This window comes from Amblyomma maculatum, chromosome 1 (assembly GCF_055883805.1).
Source record: "Amblyomma maculatum isolate TAMU_Amacu chromosome 1, ASM5588380v1, whole genome shotgun sequence".
Lineage (NCBI taxonomy): Eukaryota > Metazoa > Arthropoda > Arachnida > Ixodida > Ixodidae > Amblyomma > Amblyomma maculatum.
Window position 1 is genome coordinate 251,046,648 of NC_139344.1, and position 22,623 is coordinate 251,069,270.

The 22,623-nt window shown below is 46.4% G+C and overlaps 2 long non-coding RNA genes across 4 annotated transcripts in view; one reads left to right on the forward strand and one right to left on the reverse strand.

Annotated features, from left to right (window-relative positions):
• LOC146206202 (uncharacterized) overlaps positions 1–22,623 on the forward strand; it is a 542,419-nt gene that overhangs the window by 427,237 nt on the left and 92,559 nt on the right. The window contains exon 4 of the long non-coding RNA XR_014704390.1: positions 12,525–12,616. This is a non-coding gene — a long non-coding RNA (uncharacterized LOC146206202). The remainder of the gene's footprint in view (positions 1–12,524; positions 12,617–22,623) is intronic.
• LOC146206217 (uncharacterized) overlaps positions 1–22,623 on the reverse strand; it is a 308,042-nt gene that overhangs the window by 10,132 nt on the left and 275,287 nt on the right. For all 3 annotated transcript variants that reach the window (XR_014704391.1, XR_014704392.1, XR_014704393.1), the window contains one exon: positions 3,943–4,103. This is a non-coding gene — a long non-coding RNA (uncharacterized LOC146206217). The remainder of the gene's footprint in view (positions 1–3,942; positions 4,104–22,623) is intronic.

Below are 22,623 nucleotides of genomic sequence, written 5' to 3' on the forward strand. Positions count from 1 at the left end.
CATAACTTCATCTGCAGCACCTCGAGGATGCCATCTAACCATCGCGTTCGCTGCCTACCCCTTCTCCGGTGACCCTCAACCTTTCCCAACATCAAAGCTTTCTCCAGCGACACCTCTCTTCTCATCAAATGACCAAAGTAACTGAGCTTTAACCTTAGAATTTGACCCTCCAATAAGCAGTCAGGGTTTATGGTCAACAATATCGACTGATTTGATTTTCTGGCAGTCCAAGGAACTTTCAAGAGTCTCCGCCAGCACCACAATTCAAACGCGTCAATTCTTTGGCGATCAGCCTTCTTCACAGTCCAACTCTTGCATCCATACATCACAACTGGAAAGACCATAGCACGAGTTATACGGATCTTGGTTAGCAGTCTAATGTCTCTACTCCTTACTATGCGGTCAAGGCTAGCCATGGCTCTCTTTGCCAGAAGCAGGCGTCTCCTAATTTCATGGCTGCAATCTCCTTCCGAGGTAAGAAGAGAAAATCTGTCACAGCTTCCACTTCTTGTCCCGTGATGCTCCAGGATTTGATAGGGCAAGACGCCATGATCTTTGTCTTTTTAATGTTCAGTTTAAACCCAAACTTCTCACTCTCTTCTTGTACGCGCATCAGAAGTCTCTTGAGTTCCACTTCACTTTCTGCCATTAAAATGGTATCATCCGCATATCTAAGGTTGTTGATACGTTTTCCAGCAATCTTCACTCCAGCTGAAGACTCATCCAGACCGGCCTTCCTCATGATGCACTCAGCATATAGGTTAAATAGGCAGAGCGACAGTATGCAGCCTTGTCTCACTCCTTTCTCAATCGGGAACCAATCAGTAAGACCATGCCCAGTTCTGACTGTGGCCTCTTGTCCTTCGTACAGGTTCCTGAGGAGACAGATGAGGTGAATTGGAACTCCCATCTCTTGGAGAGCTTGCCACAATCTGTTGTGATCTACGCTGTCAAACGCTTTCACATAATCAATAAGGCAGAAGTAGATGGGTTTCTGGAACTCTCTTGCTTTTTCCATGATCCAGCGAAGGTTGGCAATCTGGTCTCTAGTTCCTCTTCCCTTGCGAAACCCAGCTTGCACGTCCGGAAGCTCCCGATCCACATACTGCTGCAGCCTACCTTGGAGGATTTTCAGCATCACTTTGCTAGCATGCCAAATAAGTGCGATCGTGCGGTAGTTGGAACAATCTTTGGCACTGCCTTTCTTTGGAATGGGGACTCCAATCCTATGGCCACAGCAGGGTTGTCCAAATTTGCTGACATAATGTATACAGAACGTTAACAGCATCATGGTTGAGGTTTTGAAGCAACTCAGCTGGAATGCCATCAATTCCGCTAGCTTTGTTCTTAGCAAGGCTGACTAAGGCCCATTCAACTTCACTCTTCAGGATGCCCGGCTCGAGATCAGTAATCACAACCTTCTTATGTTGGGTTTGCACATCCGGGTCCTTCTTGTACAGTTCTTCTGTATATTCCCACCACCTCTTCTTTATCTCTGAGGCTTCAGTGAGGTCCCTGCCTCGTTTGCCCTTTATCATGCCCAGCTTAGCACAGAAGCTTCCTTTGATATCTTTGTCTTATACAGAGCTCTTGTTGTGTTACTTTGTTACTTGACCCCATTGTGTTGGCTCCGTAGTTACAGTGCTCTGCTGCTAAACTCATGGGTGCAGATATGATTGCGGCCATAGCAGAGGCAATTCAGTAGAGGCAAAACAATAGGCTGTCATGCACAGTGTGGTGTCAGTGCATGTAAAAGAACCCCAAGTGATCGAATATATACTGCAGCCCTCAACTATTGCGTCCCTCATAGCCGTAGTTGTTTTGGGATGCTAAACCAGATATTTATCACATCATACTCTGATTAAGATACTATTCATGGTCAGTTAATCATGCACAAAATAACAAATTTTTTCTGCATGGTACAGCAGTTGGTCTGCAGTTTTATTTTAGCCTTCATGAACAATATCACACTGGCTCCACTTAGCCTTACGTCGACCCTTGATATGTGTCACTATCACACACCCGGTTATGCATTTGTCTAAGGGCACCTGTGCATGTATGGAGGGGAACATTAGTTTCCATCTGTCAGAACTGAAATGCATGATCCACATTATTCCTGTTCAACTGCTTGCTATTTGAACTGTCCAGCATTGATGCAAGTTTCAAAGAAGTGCAATTAGCAAGTTGATCCAAGCAGGAAACCATGCCAAGAACTGCTTCGGTTTCGTCTTCAACAACTGTTTGAGAACTACAGTTAGCCAAATGTTGCCCAACATAGATGAGAAGTTTCAAAATCTAAAAACCAACACACATCCTATCTATGGCATGTAGGCTTTCACATCCTTAAGTGACATATGTAGCTGTGAAGGATACTGTAGTGGAGGGCTAATTTGACTGCCTGAGCTTTGTACTTTGCGTTGACACCTCGCAGCAAATAGGTGCATTTGCATTTCGCCTCCACCAAAGTGCGGCTGCCATCAATGGGATTAAATATCACGACCTCGGGGGAAGTGGCCAAATGCACCGCTGAGATGTTGCAGCGTGTACATACATGCTATACACATCAGCCTTTCCAGCATTACAGCTGCCTCATGCATGGCAGATATTCAACTTTAGACTGACGAGCTTTAAAGTATACCATTTGTGTTCGTCTAACATGAAGAAGCAAAAGAAGCAAAGGAAAAAAAAAAAGAACATGATACACTGAAAAAGCACGTCATTAACACGCAAAGCATATTCGTTCCTTTATTAATGATAAAGTGGCCTCCAATATTAGTACAAAGCCTGAGCATTTAGGAAGGTGCTGTGCCTGGCAGCTAATATTTTACAGCAGTCTGAGCGATTTTACCTGCCGTTATACCTAGTGGCACGGGCAGAGGCACATTTTTTTTTTTTTTTTTTTTTTTGGGTAGCCTCACCATAATATATGTAGAGGCTTATTATTCTACTTTCCTTTATGGTTGCCTCACCATAATTGATGTAGTAATGCGCAAAGCCTGTTTGTTATACTTAGTGGCACGGGCATAGGCATATTTTTTTTTATTATTTTTGGCAGCCTCACCATAGTATATGTAGTATTGCGCATCTCGCGCGGTTCGGGCTGGGTACTTATTTTTCTGTCCACACCAACATGCGAGAACTGTATTATGTGCATTCCCAACTTTGTGCAAGGTTTTAACTATTGCCGTTTAAATTCAAAGCTTCAAAGCGCACAAACTTTAAACAGTAGGCGTGTACTTTGTAGAAATACCGTATTTTCAGAGTTTTGAGCTCTGTAGTGACATTTTCGTCTGACTGTTCCACAGCGCGCGTCAATAAATTCCCAAGGCGCTCTCTTTACGCGACGTTTTTGGACTTACCACTGCACTTAATAAACATGACATGCACGTGAAACATCGCCGATCATACATAAATGGACAAGTCCGGACATCAGTGCACTCATCACAGCACCCTCGTAGTTTCACACAGCACTCGCATAGGACGTAGTCCGGAAATCACAGCATCTCACGGTAAGCACGAACCGGCGCGTACACCTCCAGTTGTACTGCAAACAATAATAACGCAATACTTCGACTAGATACACGCCAGCGGTACCCAGCTTTTTCAGCGCCGCTTGTATGTACAACTTGCAGCACCGTAAAACACATTTAAACCTCAATACGAGCACAAAACGACGCTTTACATGACGCGTCTCATTACAGATCCCGGAAAAAAACGCATCGGGTCGGCGTGCGACCAACATGTTCGAAGTTTGTCGCAGCCGCTCTGCAACGGGAGCGGCGTGCCCTTCTGTCGCTGTGCGACTGAAATCGCAGAAAAACTCAGGCTAAAATAATATTGTAGAACAGCTGCTTCCTCACGCAGAAAAAAATTGGGCATTTTGTGTATCATGAACTGAGCATGAAAAGCTTGGAAATACGATGGAAAGAAGTGTGAACTTGCCCGTTTCAAACAGTCTTCACACCGAGCCGTGACATCACATGACAGGAACAGCGTCCGAGTCCCGAGTCCCGACTGTTCTGCCATAGCCTCTGTAGCACTGTGGTTCAGCCATAGTAGACCTTGGTTACCTTGGTCACGGTGTTGACCTTGGTTCAGCTGCTCTGATCAAGCAAACAAACAAACATATAAAGCTTCAGATCTGATCGGAGCGAGAAAGGCTTTTCATGCATGGTGCCATATTAAACTAGAAATATCTGCTTATAAAAAAAAATTTAGAATTGCTGAACAGGTAGGAAGGAAAAAAAAAATTTAACATGAAAACTTAGCAACGCTGCGCACAATTTGCAGTGTTTATTAGGCAACATTGAAAATTGTTAAGCATATTTACAATAAATTTATCAGTTTTGCACAAACCATGTAAAACCTATTAATTATAACTTGTAATTACAAGCTACGTTAGCATCTATTTTTTGTTTATTTAAAATCTGGCAACCTAACTAACTTAAAAATCTGGCAACTACAGTATCAAAACTATCAAATACTTAACGTTTGCTGGAATTTTACTTTAAAAACCAAACACAAGCGCTCAATACACTAAAACGCAGTGCAGTATGTTTTTTTTTATGTATTTAAGCCCGAGGTTTCTGGTGAGGTCAAGTGCAAGGTTATTTGGATGCCGCCTTAGGAAGGTAGCAGACGACACGGCATGTCGTCTGCTTGCGTGTTGCTGGTAGCAGCTTCGCAGCCAGCGAGCATCACAGAACGCCATTTACAAGAGGCATCCATTATCTGTTTCTGTCATGGAGGAAGGTTCCGGTTCTCATTGTGAATTTGCCCTCACTTAGTAGCTGTGAAAAAAAAAAAAAAATTCTTTCTCCATGCAATGAAAGTTTCGATTCGTCAAACCGGTTTTTCAGCCGACGTACTTTCGTCAGCCGTACGAGAACGCGCAGCTTGAAGGGTCATATCTTTAGCCGGCGAACGTTGCGATGGCACATTTGTGTGCTTGCTTGTGTATAATTAAGCAGGCAGAATTGTCTAAAAGTTTGTTGTCGTGCCCTGAAATTAATTTTAGGTTAGCAGTTATACTCTTATTTCATTAACTTATCTTTCTTTGGTTATCCGTGAGGGAAAAAAAATGCCATTGCCCGTTTTCGTTTGAAGATCTCGATCTTGGTTGGGACGTGATCGAGCCAAGCAGGATCGGGCTCGATCGACTGACTGCGCTTAAAAGTGGCTGCATGAACCAATTTTTGACGACCTGCAATATGAAGGCGCCTGGGTGCATATATATGGTTCTTGGCCTAATATATCGATGGCTACGTTCTGTGCATGATCGAGCGGTCAGTTATACGCGTGTCAAAGGCGAACGTTTCAAACATTCTTTAATATGCGTGGGGTATTCCACATAGAAGAAAATATTTTCAGCGATATATTTAATCACATTCACAGCCGCGGTGGATGTATTTTACTGAAAAAAAAAAAATAATGAGCAGATCTAGGTGTGTGCATACATAGGCCATTGGGAATTCATAGACGAGACGGTGCAATATTAGCGTTTGAAACGAATAAAACTCTTTTTTTTTAAAGCCCTGTAGCGATAAGAAATCCAGCTCTAAAAATTAATTAACACGCTTTTACTATAGTTAACATAAATAGCACATTTTACTTGTCTGCTCTGGAGTTAAACTCCGCATAACCCAAGCACCTCCACACCCTAGGAAGCCTATTTTAATTGAAATATTTTAATCACCTTCGCGAAACAACTCCGGTAATGGAAAGTGGTAGGCACCTGCCAAGTTGAATTCAATCGCAGTAGTACTTCGTTTTATACTGCGAACACGTAAGGGAAGCGCAAGACAGTTCGATTAGTCAAATTTCACAACTATTTCGTCAGGAGGCTAGCAGAGACTCACCCGAATTTTTAGCGTCATTTAAAAATGCTTATCTTCTGCTGTCCTTGGAAGCGATTTTGGAGGCCTAGAAAATGACAGAACTATATAATAGGTTTGCTTTTCCGCGCAGTACCACCGACACAGTTCGGGTGGCTTTGCAGCACGACAGCGATGTCGTGTGGCGAAGTACGCCAGAGAGAAATCTAGCACGCGGACTGAAACCTGCAAGGTTGTGGCCTAACCACAGTTTGACGGTGCACCAGTAACAAACTAAGACCGCAGCGGCTTTTCACTAAGCGCCGTTGGCCGCAGTTTTGATGTCAACCCCAACCCCAAAGACACTTGCACCATGCTGCGTAAGACGCGATCTCTGATACCCCGATCGGTTCCTATGGAAAACTGAGAGCGCTAGAGGCTGCACTTGCGGCGAGCTGTGGGCCACGTATCGAAACAGGAAGCGCGCTGCTAGTGTGGGTACACCACATATGCAAGCCTAATTATGGGCCACACAAGCTCTTTGGTTGGCATATTTTATACATCGAATTTATCGCTATATCGAACGAACTATTCGTGATCCTTGGAGTTCGATATATCCTGGGGTAGAGTGTAGTTCGATATTATACAATGTACCAAAAGGAGAGATTCTTCGATAAGTATGCGATGCACTAAGGCTCTAGCAGCGCATTTCCTGCAGCCACGTGCTGCCCGCCGCCATCACGCGTGTGCACCTCCACTCAGCTGCAGCTGTGCTGCACCGCTCGCCGCTAGTGCGCCGATCCCCGAGGCGTACGCGCACGCGCGCACGTTGACAACTTGCCAGACCGAAGGGCGCTTTTAAGCGGACTCGATGTTCAACTCGTCACGCAATTTTACAGCGTTTACGCCGCCAGCCGGTGTCCTGTCGAGCCGCCTCCGCACGCGGAAAGTGATCGTGGGGGCGCGAGTTGTAGAAGGTAGCTTCCTTTGCAGGGGTACAGCCAGAAGTTCAATATGTGGAATATATGTTTGGCCCCATATAAGACCAAGTTGGAAACCTATTGGTCCCCATTTGAACTAGGAGGAAAGCATTTGGGCCCCATAGGGTCAAGGTGATAAACAGCCTTGTCTGGGAAGAAAGCAGTTGGGTCCCATAAGACCAAGACTGAAACCAACTGGTCCTCACTGCAAGCCAAATATGATTGTCAAAAGCAAGCTGGGCCCCATTCTCTAACCCATATATTTGAAAACGCGACTTCCCTCGATGCTGCAGGGGGTCAATATATTGAGCCACAGCGGTTTTGGCATGCCCCTGATAGCCAAGGTCGCTTATCACCCGTTCTTATCACCATCAGCAAGCTACAAGTTGAGACACCCATATGTTGAGCTTAGACATGCATAATTTTTCAGTTGCACAGATTCAGCAATGTGTTAGTGTAATCGCATAAATTAATTGCAGTGACAGATAAAGGTGCTGCTTCCACAGAACTGCTGCACACCTAGTTTATACAAGAAGGAATGGTAGTGATGTAAGGAAAGTAAACTTATGTAATGCGCAACAGAGACACCACAATCAGACAAGAGAGACAGGACAGGGCGCTCCTGTCTGATTGTGGTGTCTGTGTTGCGCTTTACATAAGTTTACGAGCATGGACCAACTGAGCCCCGCAACGCATTTTAATGTAAGGAAAGGCTTACCTTTAGTTGACAGCTATATCTTCATTGTGCACTAATGGTTCCCTATATGGTCATATCATAAGGGTTCTAATTGTAAACACACGACTTCATATTTTCAACAAGCGATATTTTTATTTCTTTACAGGTCTTTCTCTAGACCGCTGATATTTTTGACATCCTCGACATGAACCTCTAGGTCTTCTTTGTCACTTCTTCCCGGGTCACCCTTTCGGACTATTCAAACAAACATTGTTTCATCATGTTTTTCCATCCCTTCTCATACATGTAAAAAGCCATTATAGCCTATTGAATTTTTAATGCTCTGTACTGTCACTTGTGTCGTACAGGTGAATACAACCCAGAGTATAGAACGAGATGTGCACATCCTATGGGGACAAAGAAGTTTTGATGATGGGATGTCTCAGATCACAAAACCAGAACAAAAACAAAGGCATTATCTGGTTTTTAAGGATTTTTCTGCATTTCCCTGGTTTATTTTGTCATGATTTCCGGATACTAAGCCTCAGTTTTCATTCATAAAACGATACAAAAACAGCAATGGAAATGGTATAAACGTAAGACCTGTAGAATTTGTTTTTGGAGGTCAGAAACAAGTGCACTCGACATCTTACAGAACTGTCAGATAAAGTATATGTAATCAGAGCACACGTGGACCAATTTTGCTTCAAATGGCTCTGCTGAGAACCGGCTTCCCAAGCTACAGACGCTATTCCCAAAGACAAACCTAAATCCAGTTCTTGAAACCATGCACAACGCTACACAGTTGTGTACAGTGCTGCACTGTTGTCGTTTGCGTGGTGTGCGCCAGTAATATCAACAAATTATCACTATGTTTATCCGAGTTCACAATCTAACGGCAGGCAAATTTTGTTGCGCTTTATTTATAAACACCGCTGCGTTAGGATCGTTTCTTTTTATCCGCCTGCATGTTTTGTCAAGCATAATGCATATTTTTATATCCTGCGCGTACCGGTGCGCACAGCACGCTATTTCCTTCTAAAATTTGTCACGCTTTGCATAATTTAAACTAGCAGTAATGGTATACGCGATCCGGTAGTAGACGCCAGTGCCCTCTCACTTGGACAAATATTGTTTTGTTACCTCCGGTGCAGAAGGCTTGATTTTTTTTTTTTTTTTTTGAACGTAAAAGCGTGCTCTTCTGTCCGCACTTGTACATTCTCGTACACACCAAAGAAACAGCAGCAAAGAAATACTAGCTGGAGCATAACAACTCAATTTTCATATGGTATAGGGGGTTTAGCATCCAAAGGTGGCGTCGGCTATGAGATACGCCGTATTGGAGGGCTGTGGAAATTTATCGAATGCTTGGGAGTCTAACTTGCGCTGACATCGCACTCTATACACAGGCGCTTCAGCTTCGTCTTCATCGAAGCGCGGCCGTCGCTTCTGGGATCCAACTTTTGCCTTCGGGCTCAGCAGTCAAGAGCCCTAACCACAGAGCCACCGCTGAACCTCGTTTCGCTATTTGTATTAATTAAGCCTTGAACGACTATTAACGCAACAGCCAGCTCTCGCGAGCTTTGCAGCGACAAGACGAGCAGATTTAATTTCGATGCTGTCGGCGTGTGTGAAACCACTGCTTAACCGTTTGGGCCAAGTCATAACATGTAACGAAATCGTGTTTGTTGCGTCCGAGGTAGATACTAACAACAAAAAGCTACTATACGCTCAACCGCTTTGCAAGCCGACTTCTCTCTGAAATAAGGAAATAACAATTGGGAATCCCGGTAGTCGTACTTAGATTCCCTTAAAGGAAAAATGAAAGCCAAAGACAGCTGGTGGCCGAAAAAACACGTTTTGCTTAAGAAAACTTCTGCGCGAACGTCGATCCGATTCCCTCGCCATGGATAGCAACCATGGAGTCAGGTCCAAAAATCTCCATCCCCAAAATCAAAAAGTAAAGTAAAAAAAAAAAAAAAAAAACGCAACTGCTGCGCATATACGGCGCTTTACAGTTCATAACCATGCATGGTAGACTATCCTCGTATATTACGTCGATGGACGCAATATACGAGGATATTGCCATCCATGGATGCGGCGTACGCCAGCAGACATATGTGCGTCGGTAAATTCAGTGGCTTCGCGCTCTTTCTTTTTTGATAAAGTTGTTTATTGCCTCAAGTCATATAAAGAGAGTTAACAAAAAAAAAAAAATGGGGGGCGAGTTGTTAAACAAACGACAGAAGGCTAGCCTATTGAATGAAATCGAGGAGGGAACAGTAATAAGGCCCGTGCGCCCAAGCAGTCATGAGAATGGGTTGTTCGGCTCGGCAAACAGTCTCGCAGTCTTCCACTTTGACCTGATTGCGCCGCCTGCTATTCTCCACTGTTTTCCGAAACGTATTGGAAACTGAGCGCCGTAACCGGTATACGAAATTTTACGCTAACGTTTTTTTTTTTTTTTTTTTTTTTTTTTTTTTTTTTTTTTTTTTTTTTTTTAAAGGTGAGGGGGTAGATAGAGCTCGAGCTATTCGAGTTTAGCATTTGCTGAAGTGCCGATCAGGTGCTGCCACACGCGTTTCTGGCGCGCACTCTACTTCCGAGGAACAGCTTCTCGCTCTACGAAGGAGGTTTATTTGCTGACTTGCTTTATTTATTCAGATACCTACAGCGTCCAGTGGGCATTGTTGTAAAGTGAAACATAGAAACATCATACAGCTGGCACGGTGCAACATAAAATGCAATGTTAGAAATAGAAACATTGGGTCACCCAACGCCGCTCATGTGGCAGGTGTCATATAAATGCTGTCGTAACCAGCCACGGACAATAAGGAGCTCAACGAGAACAAAATTGAGTAGACTGCCGAGTGAGAGTGCAGAACATGCGTACCTTTAGCACCAATCTTTTTACTAGTATACGTTTTACATAATGTGATCCTACGCGGTGACCCACGCGAGATGAAGTTGAACTGTTGATTATAGTTATCCGAAGCAAAGGTCCACGTCAACTCGGCTTATTTTACTTTCTGAATAAGTCAGAAAATAAGCCAACTGCTACTAACCAGGTTGAGCTTAACTTTCAATTCACCTGAGTTGGTGTAATTTCCGAAAGATTGGCATAATTCCGAAGCTTTCTTCCACGCTATACAGGAAAGCGAAACCCGAGCGAAAAACCAAATCACGGTCACTTATGTGCGCTCACGCAGTAAGTAAAATAAAAAAAATACAAATTTAGTATAAAAGAAAGTGTTTGTTGTGATCCCCCAGAAACTATATTTGGAAATACTCGCCCAACTTATGTGGTTTAAATATTGATTCATTATTTTAGTCTCTAATAAACTTATATATACTCAGTGAGTATTAATTAGGAACATTTCTGCTAGCCTGTAGGCGTCTGCCAGCAGTGTATAAAAGAAAGTGTTTGTTGTGATCCCCCAGAAACTATATTTGGAAATACTCGCCCAACTTATGTGGTTTAAATATTGATTCATTATTTTAGTCTCTAATAAACTTATATATACTCAGTGAGTATTAATTAGGAACATTTCTGCTAGCCTGTAGGCGTCTGCCAGCAGTGTATGCTTCGCTCGTTGAACTCGGATAGTATGTGTCAGCACGGCGACTATAGGTATCGTGCACGAAATTAAAGAGCAGTGGTAAAGAGGTGCACACTGGAGTTACAAAGCAGAAAAGGCCATACTGGTCTTATATTTCTGTTTCCGGCTGCGGTTAACTAAGTCAGAGTCGAGTCGAGCGGGAACGAGAGCGAGCAGGAGGAGAAGATATGAATGTGCGACACCGACAAGCAGCCGCGTGTTCCTTCTCGCGAGGCTGAGTTTATTTTGTGCGAAAGGCCTCGTTGAAGCTTTAGGTGCCAATGAAAAGAAGCCAACATTTGAGTTTAGCTGTATAATTCAATCATGGCGGAAACAGCTCTAACACACGACGGATCAAGAATACAATACAGGCGCTGTGTTGTGACGCGCCTGTGTTGTGTCCTTGCTCCGTCCTGCGTTAACTTTCACGATGGTCGTAAACCAACAAGCCCAACTCTCCACTCTTTGGTATATGATCCCAGCCGCGCAAAAAAAAAAAAAAAAAAAAAAAAAAAAAAAAAAAAAAGAAGTTACCGCCAACAGCCCTGCTTTATCTCATACCTCCTACTTGTAATGGTTTTAATTAGATACAGCATTAAGGCTCCTGTTCAGCCGAAAACCCGTCGCGAAGTGGCTCAGTTTATGAGAGACGCTTTAGTAGAGGGCTCCGGAAATTTCGACCACCTGGTGTTCTTTAACGTGAACTGACATCGCACAGCACACGGGCGCCTGGCATTTCGCCTCCATCGAAAAACGGCCGCCACGACCGGGATTCGATCCCGCATCCTTGGGTACAGTATAGTCGAGCGCCCCACCACTGCACCACCACGGCGAGTCTGGAGGGAAAGTGAATTAAAGGCGAAGTAAAAGTCGTTGCATATCTGAGCTTATTTGCCTTTAACAAATGCCAAGGGTTTAAGGTTTCAACCGAGGCCCGCTAGTAACGCATGCCAATGAGTCTGTGTGTTGGTCGAAAACATCACAGGCCACTTTCGCGTCTTACCGTTAAGGCAGAGCTTAGGTGTATCCTTAACTATTTTCTCTTATTGTCATGGACTGATTAGGCGTCGGTCGAGATTTCAGTGCACAGGATGGTTGACATCAACTCGATCGGATCCTTCCACAGTGGCGTACTTCGTGGTTGACACGTACGGAAATGGCAAAGTGACAATCAGCCAGAACATTGGTTCAGTTTATGGGAAACGATGTTAGAGTGAACAGGAAGACATTTGGTTTATCACCGCCAGGTTGACGTTGCGAAGTACAGGTGTACGCACGCTGCCGGCGGCGAAGGACGGGGCAAGAATAGCATCAGGCTTCTCAGTACATTGCCTTTTTTAAAGAATTCTTGAATTTAATCCTGTTTTTGGTTGAATGCTAACCTAAACTGGTATTTCTCCCGGTACGAAAGTGAATGCCGCGAACGTAAACAGTTGGCGGTTACTCTCTTTTGCAGTGGATCCTTGGAATCGTGCCGGCATGCGAACGAGCGCCATCCGGACCCCTCCCTCAAGGCGGCTCCTTGGCGCTCTGCACCTTGGCATCACGGTAAGCTTTACTTCAGCACTGTATCAGAATGCGCACGCGAACTACGTGCCGATATTAGCGTCTGCGGCGTGCTTCTTTGTTTCAAATTTGGAATTCAAATTTCAAGGAATTCAGATTTGGCGCGGTTTCCCTTAGGCGCGCGTGGTTTTGGTTTTGACGTTTGCGAGGGTAGCTGAAGGAGCCAAACTGCGACAGCTGCCGGGCATTGATATCTGATCATGGTGCCATTCATGGTGTGCCATGTTTAGGATCACACCGTATACATTAGCAAACAGAAGACAAACCTCGATAAAGTCAGACCTTGCGAGCTGCCATCCATTCCATCCGAAAAAGAAGTAATTGGGCACAAATCGTGGGTTAGCGAACACTCGATGATACTTTAGGTAAAGAGATTCAGTCGACTATTCGACGACCGCTTTATAATACCGTTCCCTTGTTGTTTGTTATTGAATCACTGTAAGCTCGACTTTAAATTGTGCGTGATAATTTTAATGTGTTTAGCGCTGGCGCCTATCTTCAGCTCGCGCGTGATTTGATATCAACTTCGAAGTTGTGGTTGTTGCTTCTGTTTGTCCAATGAGCAACTTGAGCACTTAAGCAACTGGCGTGCAACTCTGGCGCCCTGTATTAGTAAAAATATTATCACGAAAGTTTGGCGGAATCTAAGCTGCACTTCCAAGCGTCGATCGGACTGACTGCCCTTGAGCTTTTAAAACCTCTGCTGTTTTTCTCCTTCTGGGTTCCCGGCTCAGCTCGGTGTATAGTCGCTTCATCTTGGAGTTGGTCGGCAATCATTGAGATATACCTATGCGGTCAAAGATCACAGTTATCTTTTTTGTCACCTTAAATCACCACTACACTTTTACTACTTCTGAGCCTGCGTGCTTTTCGGAAAAACAAAGTGTGCGCTGCTGCTTACAGCGTGATAGCACACCTGAGCCTGCTTGTCCTTGAGCTTCGGTTCCCCTATAGCAGGATAAAAAGATTAGCTGCAGGCCGTAACTATGGGCCATGCATGGTAGGCGTCGTATATGTTGTTCTCTGCAGTTAACGAAATCAGTGTTTGGTATCTCAATACACGAAACAAGCCGTGGTAATGATCAAGCCCCCTGATTAATAGTTAAATTTTATTGCGAAAGCAATACTACGTGTCACAATCTGTCTCACCTATACAGCGGAAGTTGCGGGACCTTCTACCTCAGAGATAGAGCGAAAATGACGGGACCTCGCTGCTCCTCTGGGCAGGATTCGACAAACCGATTGGGACAGCGACCGCGCGTCCTTGACGCGGGCGCTGCGTAGACAGCCGAGAGCATAAAAACGCATACAGCACGCCCGCGCCAGTGCGCTCTGGGAAGATTCAGACTTCCGGGCCACTCTCGCGGCCGCTCTAGGATAGCGTATTGTGTTTCCTCGGGCCCGCGATCGACGCATCGTTCTTCTCCCCTGTACGGCCGCCGCTACGGATCAACTCAGCCTTCGACGCCTCAACTAACAAGAAAGCCGTGAGAATTCCTTTTGCCACAGACTGTTTAATCGAACATTATTTTCGCTTTTGTTAAACTTTACCTGACAGTAATTAATTTACGCTGTGTTTTCTATGTGACTTTTGGTCATACTTATTATATCTAGAATACTTGCTCTGTTATCTTTATAGTATTCTTTTTATCGCGGCGTTTTGTTCATTGTCGGGTTTTCCTCTTGTCATTTAACTAGTCGTCTTTTCTCAATATCTTGTCGTAGCATTTTATTTTTTTTTTATTGTACTCTATTAGTATGCAATATAATTTTGACTACTAATTATAAACATTCAATTGTTTGTAAAGGAACTGACCTATGTGAACTTATCCTCAATCACACACCGACACACGTACTTCACGGGTTGACCGGCCGAACTTTTAAATGTGTTCTCAAACCTCATAGAGCGACGACGGGTAACCGTAAAGGGGATCCCGCGCCTCTTTTGACCGTAAAGGCGGGTGTTTGACATAATTGGCGTCCGCGAACAGGACTGGTCAACCAAGAGTCGGTGAGAGAGAGATGAGTAGGTGTAATTTATTTAGTGTTGTGTCCTAGCACTGCATAACGCTTTCCCCCTAACACGGCTGATGCAGAGTTGGAAAAACTTGTTGAGTATGGCCGAAGTTTTGTCTTTGAGGGTCAAGAGCTGCTCAAATGGGTAGATCAGGAGCGAGCTTGTCGCAGAGAATAATGCAATCAGGAACGTGCGTGGCGGAAAGAGGGGGCAGAACTAGAGTCGCAGAAGGCCCAAATCCGTATGGCGGAGATGGAGAAAGGAAAGGAGTTACTGATGCTTCGACAAGACCTACCGAATAATCCGGCAACTGGCGCTAATAGCGTCGGAGAGACAAGGTCAGAAACGGGGGAGGGTCAGGTTGCTCGGCCCGAACGCATAAGCCCGCACAAGCTGATGCCGGTTTTTAATAAAGGCAGAGACGTCCTTCACGCTTACCTCATGCGTTTCAAGCGTGTCCCTGAGAGTCATAATTGGCCTCGCGACCAGTGGGCTACAGCCCTTAAGGCTGGTTCACACTGGCGACTCGCGGAGGTCGCGCGGCTCGATTCGTCACGGAGGGGGCGACCTGCGACAATCGTCGATCAACAGGGAGTATTCACACCGGAATGCGACTCGCTTCACGACAAACCTGCCTCCGAACGAGATTTGAACGAAGAGCCGACTTTCGCGCCTTTACGGCTTCTGCTACCGCGCTCGGGGTAGATCAATTCGGACTCATTTCGGTTATGAATATGTAAAATTATCAGCCAAGAACATGATCTTGTGGTTATCCCCATGTTTAGGACGGTTTCGACAGCCTAAGCGCTATAGTTCGACGAAGACGGAAGCGGCGGTGTTGTGTGCGCTGTTGTTTGCGGTCTCGCGAAATAGCAGATCACGAAATCGCCTCATACCCGAGCGTCAAGCTCATCACCAATAATACGAGTACAAACGCGAATTAGTACGCGTCACTCTCGCAGTGATCCTTAACATGTGTGTCCAACTGCGGGCGCAGGAAGTCGATCGTGCATGCACTCTTCAAATTTCCCGCGCTGTAAGGAGGCAGAAGCGCTGCGGATTGGCTCAGTAGCTTTGCGACTTCAAGTCGCGTCGCAAGAAATCGGTCAGCGAGCGACTCCATGGCGACTCCCTCAAACGGGTCGCTGGCGACTCGTTCGGGTCGCCCCCTCCGTGACTAATCGCCCCCTCCGTGACGAATCGTGTCGCGCGACCTCCGCGAGTCGCCAGTGTGAAAAGGCTGGTTCACACTGGCGACTCGCGGAGGTCGCGCGGCTCGATTCGTCACGGAGGGGGCGACCTGCGACGATCGTCGATCAACAGGGAGTGTTCACACCGGAATGCGACTCGCTTCACGACAAACCTGCCTCCGAACGAGATTTGAACGAAGAGCCGACTCTCGCGCCTTTACGGCTTCTGCTACCGCGCTCGGGGTAGATCAATTCGGACTCATTTCGGTTATGAATATGTGAAATTATCAGCAAAGAACATGATCTTATGGTTATCCCCATGTTTAAGACTGGTTCGACAGCCAACGCGCTATAGTTCGACGTATACAGAAGCGGCGGTGGTGTGTGCGCTGTTGTTAGCGTTCTCGCGAAATAGCAGATCACGAAATCGCCTCATGCCCGAGCGTCAAGCACATGACCAATGATACGAGTACAAACGTGAATTAGTACGCTTCACTCTCGCAGTGCTCCTTAACATGTGTGCCCAACAACTGCGGGCGCAGTAAGCCGATCGTGCACACGCGCGCATGCACTCTTGAATTTTCCCGCCTTGGAAGGAGGCAGAAGCGCTGCGGATTGGCTCAGTAGCTTTGCGACTTCAAGTCGCGTCGCAAGAAATCGGTCAGCGAGCGACTCCATGACGACTCCCTCAAACAGGTCGCTGGCGACTCGTTCGGGTCGCCCCCTCCGCGACTAATCGCCCCCTCCGTAACGAATCGTGTCGCGCGACCTCCGCGAGTCGCCAGTGTGAACCAGCCTTTAGTCTGTGTTTAAGCGGCGAAGCACTCAGCGTTTTTAGTCGCATGTCTGCGTCCGAGTGCTTGGACTACAACAAGCTCCGGCAGGCACTCATGATTGAGGAAGGGTTCAGAGAAAAATTCAGGTCTGCTAGTCCCCGGAACGATGAAACGTGTTGACAGTTCGTGACGCGTCTTCAGAACTTCCTAGACAGATGGATAGAGCTGTCGACACAAAGAAAGAGTACGCAGATCTTTCTGACCTGATTCTAAAGGAACAGTTTCTTTCTAACTGCGCCACTCCGCTGCAAATGTTTTTGAAAGAAAAGAAGGACACATTCTCCGGAGAAACAGTAGCAAGGGCAGAAAAGTGTGTGGGGGCGCATGGCTGGTCAAACTTCGGAAAGCGAAGCGCCCCGAAGAATAAGGCAGAGAACGCCATCTCCAAGACTACCGAGAGAAAGGAACATTTGCTTCAATCATCGGATGCGAAGAGCAGCGATGAAAAGAAATGTTTTATTTGTTCAAGCACGGGACACCGCCCTGAAAATGGCCGAGCCGCCACCTCCGACGTATCGGGACCGCCCAAGAAATGCCACAAATGTGGCAAGCCAGGTCATCCAAGCTGGAGATGCTGGGAAAATGGGGCACCAAACCAGAGAGAATAAAATCGGGAGTCCGCTGCAGTATGCATTGAGAACGGATACCAACGTAAGGACGGAGGGAAGATCCTCGTCATCAACGCTGGTTTCACCAGTAAGGAATGCGTAGTCAGGGAATGCTTACCTGTCGTAGCCGGCATGATTGGGGGCCAGACAGTCCGAGTCCTGAGTGACAAAGGCTGCAACACAGTGGTGGTATAAGGAAGGACTTAATACGGAAAGAAGATATCACCGATACGAAGTCTGCAGTTTACCTACTTGACCGCTCAGTCCTATTGCTCAGAAGCTTGGGTCGATGTCGACACCCCGTACTTTAAGGGCCGACTTCTTGCTAAGTGTATGAAGAATCCCTTTTACGATTTGGTGATGGGAAATGTGGAAGGTGCTAGGCCAGCAGACGACCCCGATCCAAATTGGCACAAAACAACAGAAAGCGAGACTACGAAGTCCACTGAAGTAAAAGTTGAAGATTTAACGCCTGACACCGAGAGCACCGCATCCATTTCGGATGCTGCTGAAGCTTGTCCGGTAGTGACTAGAGCGCAGGCGTGCAAGGATAAAACGCTGAAAAAGCTTAAATTCCTAGAAGGCCTCTATATAGTATATGCCGCGAAGAGTTGGTTCAAGAGCAAGAGAATGACGCAGCCCTACGCTCGTGCTTCGATCGCGTGGGCCCGCCACAAGGGAAGAAGGGAAAGGGTAGCCACCAGTTTTTAATTGCTAACGGCGTTCTTCAGAAGAAATACGTCACCGAGTCCGATGGGGATTACACTTTAGTTGTGCCCCAAAAGTACAGATCAGCTATTCTCAAGCTGACACATGATGGGTTTATGGGAGGCCACCAAGACGCGAAGAAAGCCCTACTGAAGCTTCAGACAGAATTCTTCTGGCCCGCAATGCAGGCTGACGCTAAGCGGTTCGTTCCTTCTTGCGATCTATGTCAACGCACAACTCCGAAGGGTCACACCACACGAGCGCCTTTGGTCCGAGTGCCCGTCATTGAGACCCCGTTTCAAAGGGTGGCGATCGACATCATTGGCCCACTCAACCCGAAGTCCGCTCAAGGCAATCGGTACATCCTGATCATGGTGGACTATGCCACTCGGTACCCTGATGCAGTCGCACTTTTTTTTTTCTTTATTCATACAATACCCGCAGCGCCACTAGGGCATTACAGCGGGGGTCCTAGCATCGAGACCGAAAGGGTAGCCGAATCTCTTGTCGAAATGTTTTCCCGTGTAGTAGTGCCCAGAGAGGTCCTCAGTGACAGGGGCACTAATTTTACGTCCGAAGTAATGAAAGAGCTTAGCCGTCTGTTGTCAGTAAAACGGCTGCATACCTCTCCCTACCACCCAATAGCGAACGGCCTAGTCTAACGGTTTAAAGGCACGCTTAAACAAATGCTGAAGCGCATGTGTCAGAAGAGGCCAGCCGAGTGGGATCGCTACCTGGCTCCACTCCTGTTCGCATACAGGGAAGTATCCCAAGAAATCCTCGGCTCTTCCCCATTCGAACTCTTATATGGGCGAAAAGTGCGTGGACCTCTGGCTGTACTTAGAGAGCTTTGGACTAATGCAACCATCCCTGACGAGTTGCGAACTACGTACGAGTATGTGCTTGCTCTACGGGGCAGACTGGAGAATACCTGTAAACTTGCCCACGAAGAGCTAGAGCGTGCAGGAGAGCGTTACAGCCGCTACTATGACATCAAGAGCCGCAAACGCTCACTCAAATCGGGAGAGAAGGTTCTTATTCTTCTTCCCACAGAGCACAATAAGCTGCTCATGCAATGGAAGGGTCCTTTCTCGATCATCAGCCGCAGGGGCGATGTCGACTATGAAGTGGATTTGGGCCATGCCACAAAAATATTCCACATCAACATGCTCAAGAAATACCAGCAAAGGAAAGAAGACAATCGTGGCAGCTGTCAGTGCAGTAATTTCGGCAGAAGAAGACACAGACGCTGGAGAGATTGAGCTTTCTAATCCCTCACCAAGCCCCTACAGAAGACACAAGAAGCTTCACTTCCGACAACAAAAAGGCTTTAGCACTCGTTTGGGTAATCGAGAAATTTCAACTCTTCCTTTACTGGAGAAGGTTTCTCGTTCAAACGGACCACCCTTCGAAGTTCATAAAAGAAACAAAATTTGCGAACAGCCGCGTTCTTCGCAGAAGTTTTAAGCTTCAGGAATACAACTTCCGTGTCGAGTATATTAAAGGCAGCGAGAACGCGGGGGCAGGTTACATGAGCCGGCTGGAATAGTTGTTCAGCTTGCACTACTACCTAGCTGCATCGTGTTGATTGTGTAATGAAAATCGTATATGATGTGCCTGTCTATTTAGGCTCGCTTGATTGTTATCAGTGATCAGTCACTTGTGACATGTGCTCAAGACATGGCTGACGAACTACAGTGTTGTGGTGCTGTGCGAGTTCTGATCAGTGCGTATATGGTGCGCGTCATGAACCGTAGTGAGTGATGAACGATCTTCAGTGCATCGAACGGACCCAATCTACTGCACCCATCTGCGGGGCGTAATAACGTCGTTCTCAGCCCTTGAGGATGTCTAGAATATTCCGAGGCAATATTCTGCAGTGGGGGGCAGTGTCACAAGCTGCCTCACCTATACAGCGGTAGTTGCGGGACCTTCTACTTCAGAGATAGAGCGAAATTCACGGGACCTCGCTGCTCCTCTGGGCGGGATTCGACAAGCCGATGGGGCAGCGACCGCGCGGCCTTGACGCGGGCGCTGCGTAGACAGCCGAGAGCATAAAAACGCATGCAGCCGCACGCCCACGCCAGTGCGCTCTGGGAAGATTCAGACTTCCGGGCCACTCTCGCGGCTGCTCCGGGAAAGCGTATTGTGTTTCCTCGGGCCCGTGATCGACGCATCGTTCTCCTCCCCTGTACGGCCGTCGCTACCGATCAACTCAGCCTTCGACGCCTCAACTAACAAGAAAGCCGTAAGAATTCCTTTTTCCACAGACTGTTTAATCGAACATTATTTTCGCTCTTGTTAACCTTTACCTGAATTAATAATATTTTACGCTGTGTTTTTTATGTGAATTTTGACCATATTTATTATATCTAGAATACATGCTTTGTTATCTTTATAGTATTCTTTTTATCGCAGCGTTTTGTTCATTGTCGGGTTTTCCTCGTCATTTAACTTGTCGTCTTTTATCAATATCTTGTCATGGCGTTTTATTTTTTTTCATTTTACTCTATTATTACGCAGTATAATTTTGACTGCTAATTATAAACATTCAATTGTTTGTAAAATAAGCGACCTCTTGGAACTTATTCCTCAATCACACACCGGCACACGTACTTCACGGGTTGATCGGCCTAACTTCTAAATGTGTTCTCAAACCTCATAGAGGGACGACGGGTAACTGTAAATGGGATCCCTCGCCTCTTTTGACCGTAAAGGCGGGGGTTTGTGACACTACGCCAGGTCTAACCGCTCTTCGCGTGGTCCGTGGATCCCCCTGCTCCTCGACCTCCTCTATCAGCCTGCCATGACATTTGAATTCACGTTACCCCTATGCTACGGGCAGGAGCTGCCAAATCGGGTCGCTCCTTTCATATGGAAGGGTTGATATCAGAATCAGTCTGCCAGAACCGTTTGCATTCTCGTTACCCCTATACGACACGCAGGCACGTCCATACGGCGAGGTTGCAGCGCGACTTTATATGAGGGCTGGTAACTTACGCTCTCGCGTCATACCCTAAAAGCATGAACTGAAGTGTCCCCAATAATGTAGCACCTTACACTGATAGGGTGTGATAGGGGAATAATGTAGCAGGCAAAAGAAGCTTCCGCCGTTGCTTTCGCAACCAGAGCTTAACCACAACAATTTTTTTTTTATGTAGATAACAAAAAAAGCTCTAACAGCGGGAAACTTTCTATCACGAAGAAATTGAGTGCGGCCAGACAGTTCGATTAGCTCACAACAGGTGTATACGCCTTATGCCACCATGTCGGGCCTCCGAGCGGCTGCTGCGCTATCGTCGCGCATTTTAGACAGGTAGCTGCTAACGGCAGTGTCCGGCGATCTCATTGTGCATTGCCTGTTTTCTACCTGAAACGCACGGTTAGCCCGTCAAATAGAGAATTTAGTGTCGTCTCGTTCGGCGCGTTGCACGGGCTCATGGTCGTGGCCCCATAAGTTTCACCTTAGTGCCGTGACTTCGAGGACCTCGCCATCTCTTGGGTCGCCTCAATATGCACAGCGACGTGCAGAATGGAAAATAAACAAGGGAAAAAAATAGAGGGGGCGGGGGGGGGGGGGGTGCTTAGTCAGTGCGTGGCAGAGGCTCTTGAAAACGTCCGTTGCGACAAACCTGGCAAACAACTTTGCGACCACGATGGAAAAACGCCAATATCGTCTGTCCCCAACAGCGCTTCGGAAAATCTAGCGAAGCACATCGAAGACCTTGATCCTGCAATCGACTCGTAATGGCACCTACTCGTGCGTATCACTGTCCTCTCGACTACAAACCGTTCGGTCATTGTGGCTGACATTTGATCATGAAATACTGTAGGGTTCCTCATCAATGGTAAGACAGCGTGTGTATCAGGAGCCGCTGAAATCCACTGCACCAAGGAATGGTTGTCCGGTGATGTTTGCACTGTATTCTTGAAGCACTGCATTATGAAATCGATTACGTGTGGCTGTGGTCGAATCGGCGGAAATTTTCATGGAGCTACTTCCAACTTCAGAAAAGCGAGGCTGAGCACCGAAGATTTTGGGGCTCCAACTCGTTTGTCCGAAGCTGTTATCTATTTCCTAATGTGCCTGTTTCTGTAAAGACAGCACGTTGGTAAGGGAAACAAATAGCAGAAATGTCATACATTCTACGTAGTGAACATTTTCGGCGCTGGTACGACCTGCGAGAACGATCGCTTTGCTAATTTCGGCGCAGTGATACAATGCCTCTTTCGCCCACCATTGTCAGAAAAAAAAAAAAAAGAGAAAAACTTGCTGTTCCCAATTGTCCTAAAGTACATATAAAGTGAAGGTATGTGCTGCAGACACGTGATAGCTTGCTGTTATACTTCTTTTTTCGGGAGGGACACGTGGCGTTTCTTGTTTCATACCTACATGGTGCGTGTGTGTGTGAAGGGGGGGGGGAGGGGTAACTCGCAGCGCATGCTCAACAAGAGCACTGCTAACAATTGGAAGAAGGGGAGGGGCTTCGAGCTCCTCCTTCCTCTCATCGTTCTGGATGTCTGTCCTGTTGCGGAAACACTGTTGCAGTATGCCTCCCTTAAACATCGTTGCAGACGCACTTTCAACGGCATCGTAAATAGAATAATCGCTCCATTTACACGATCCTCC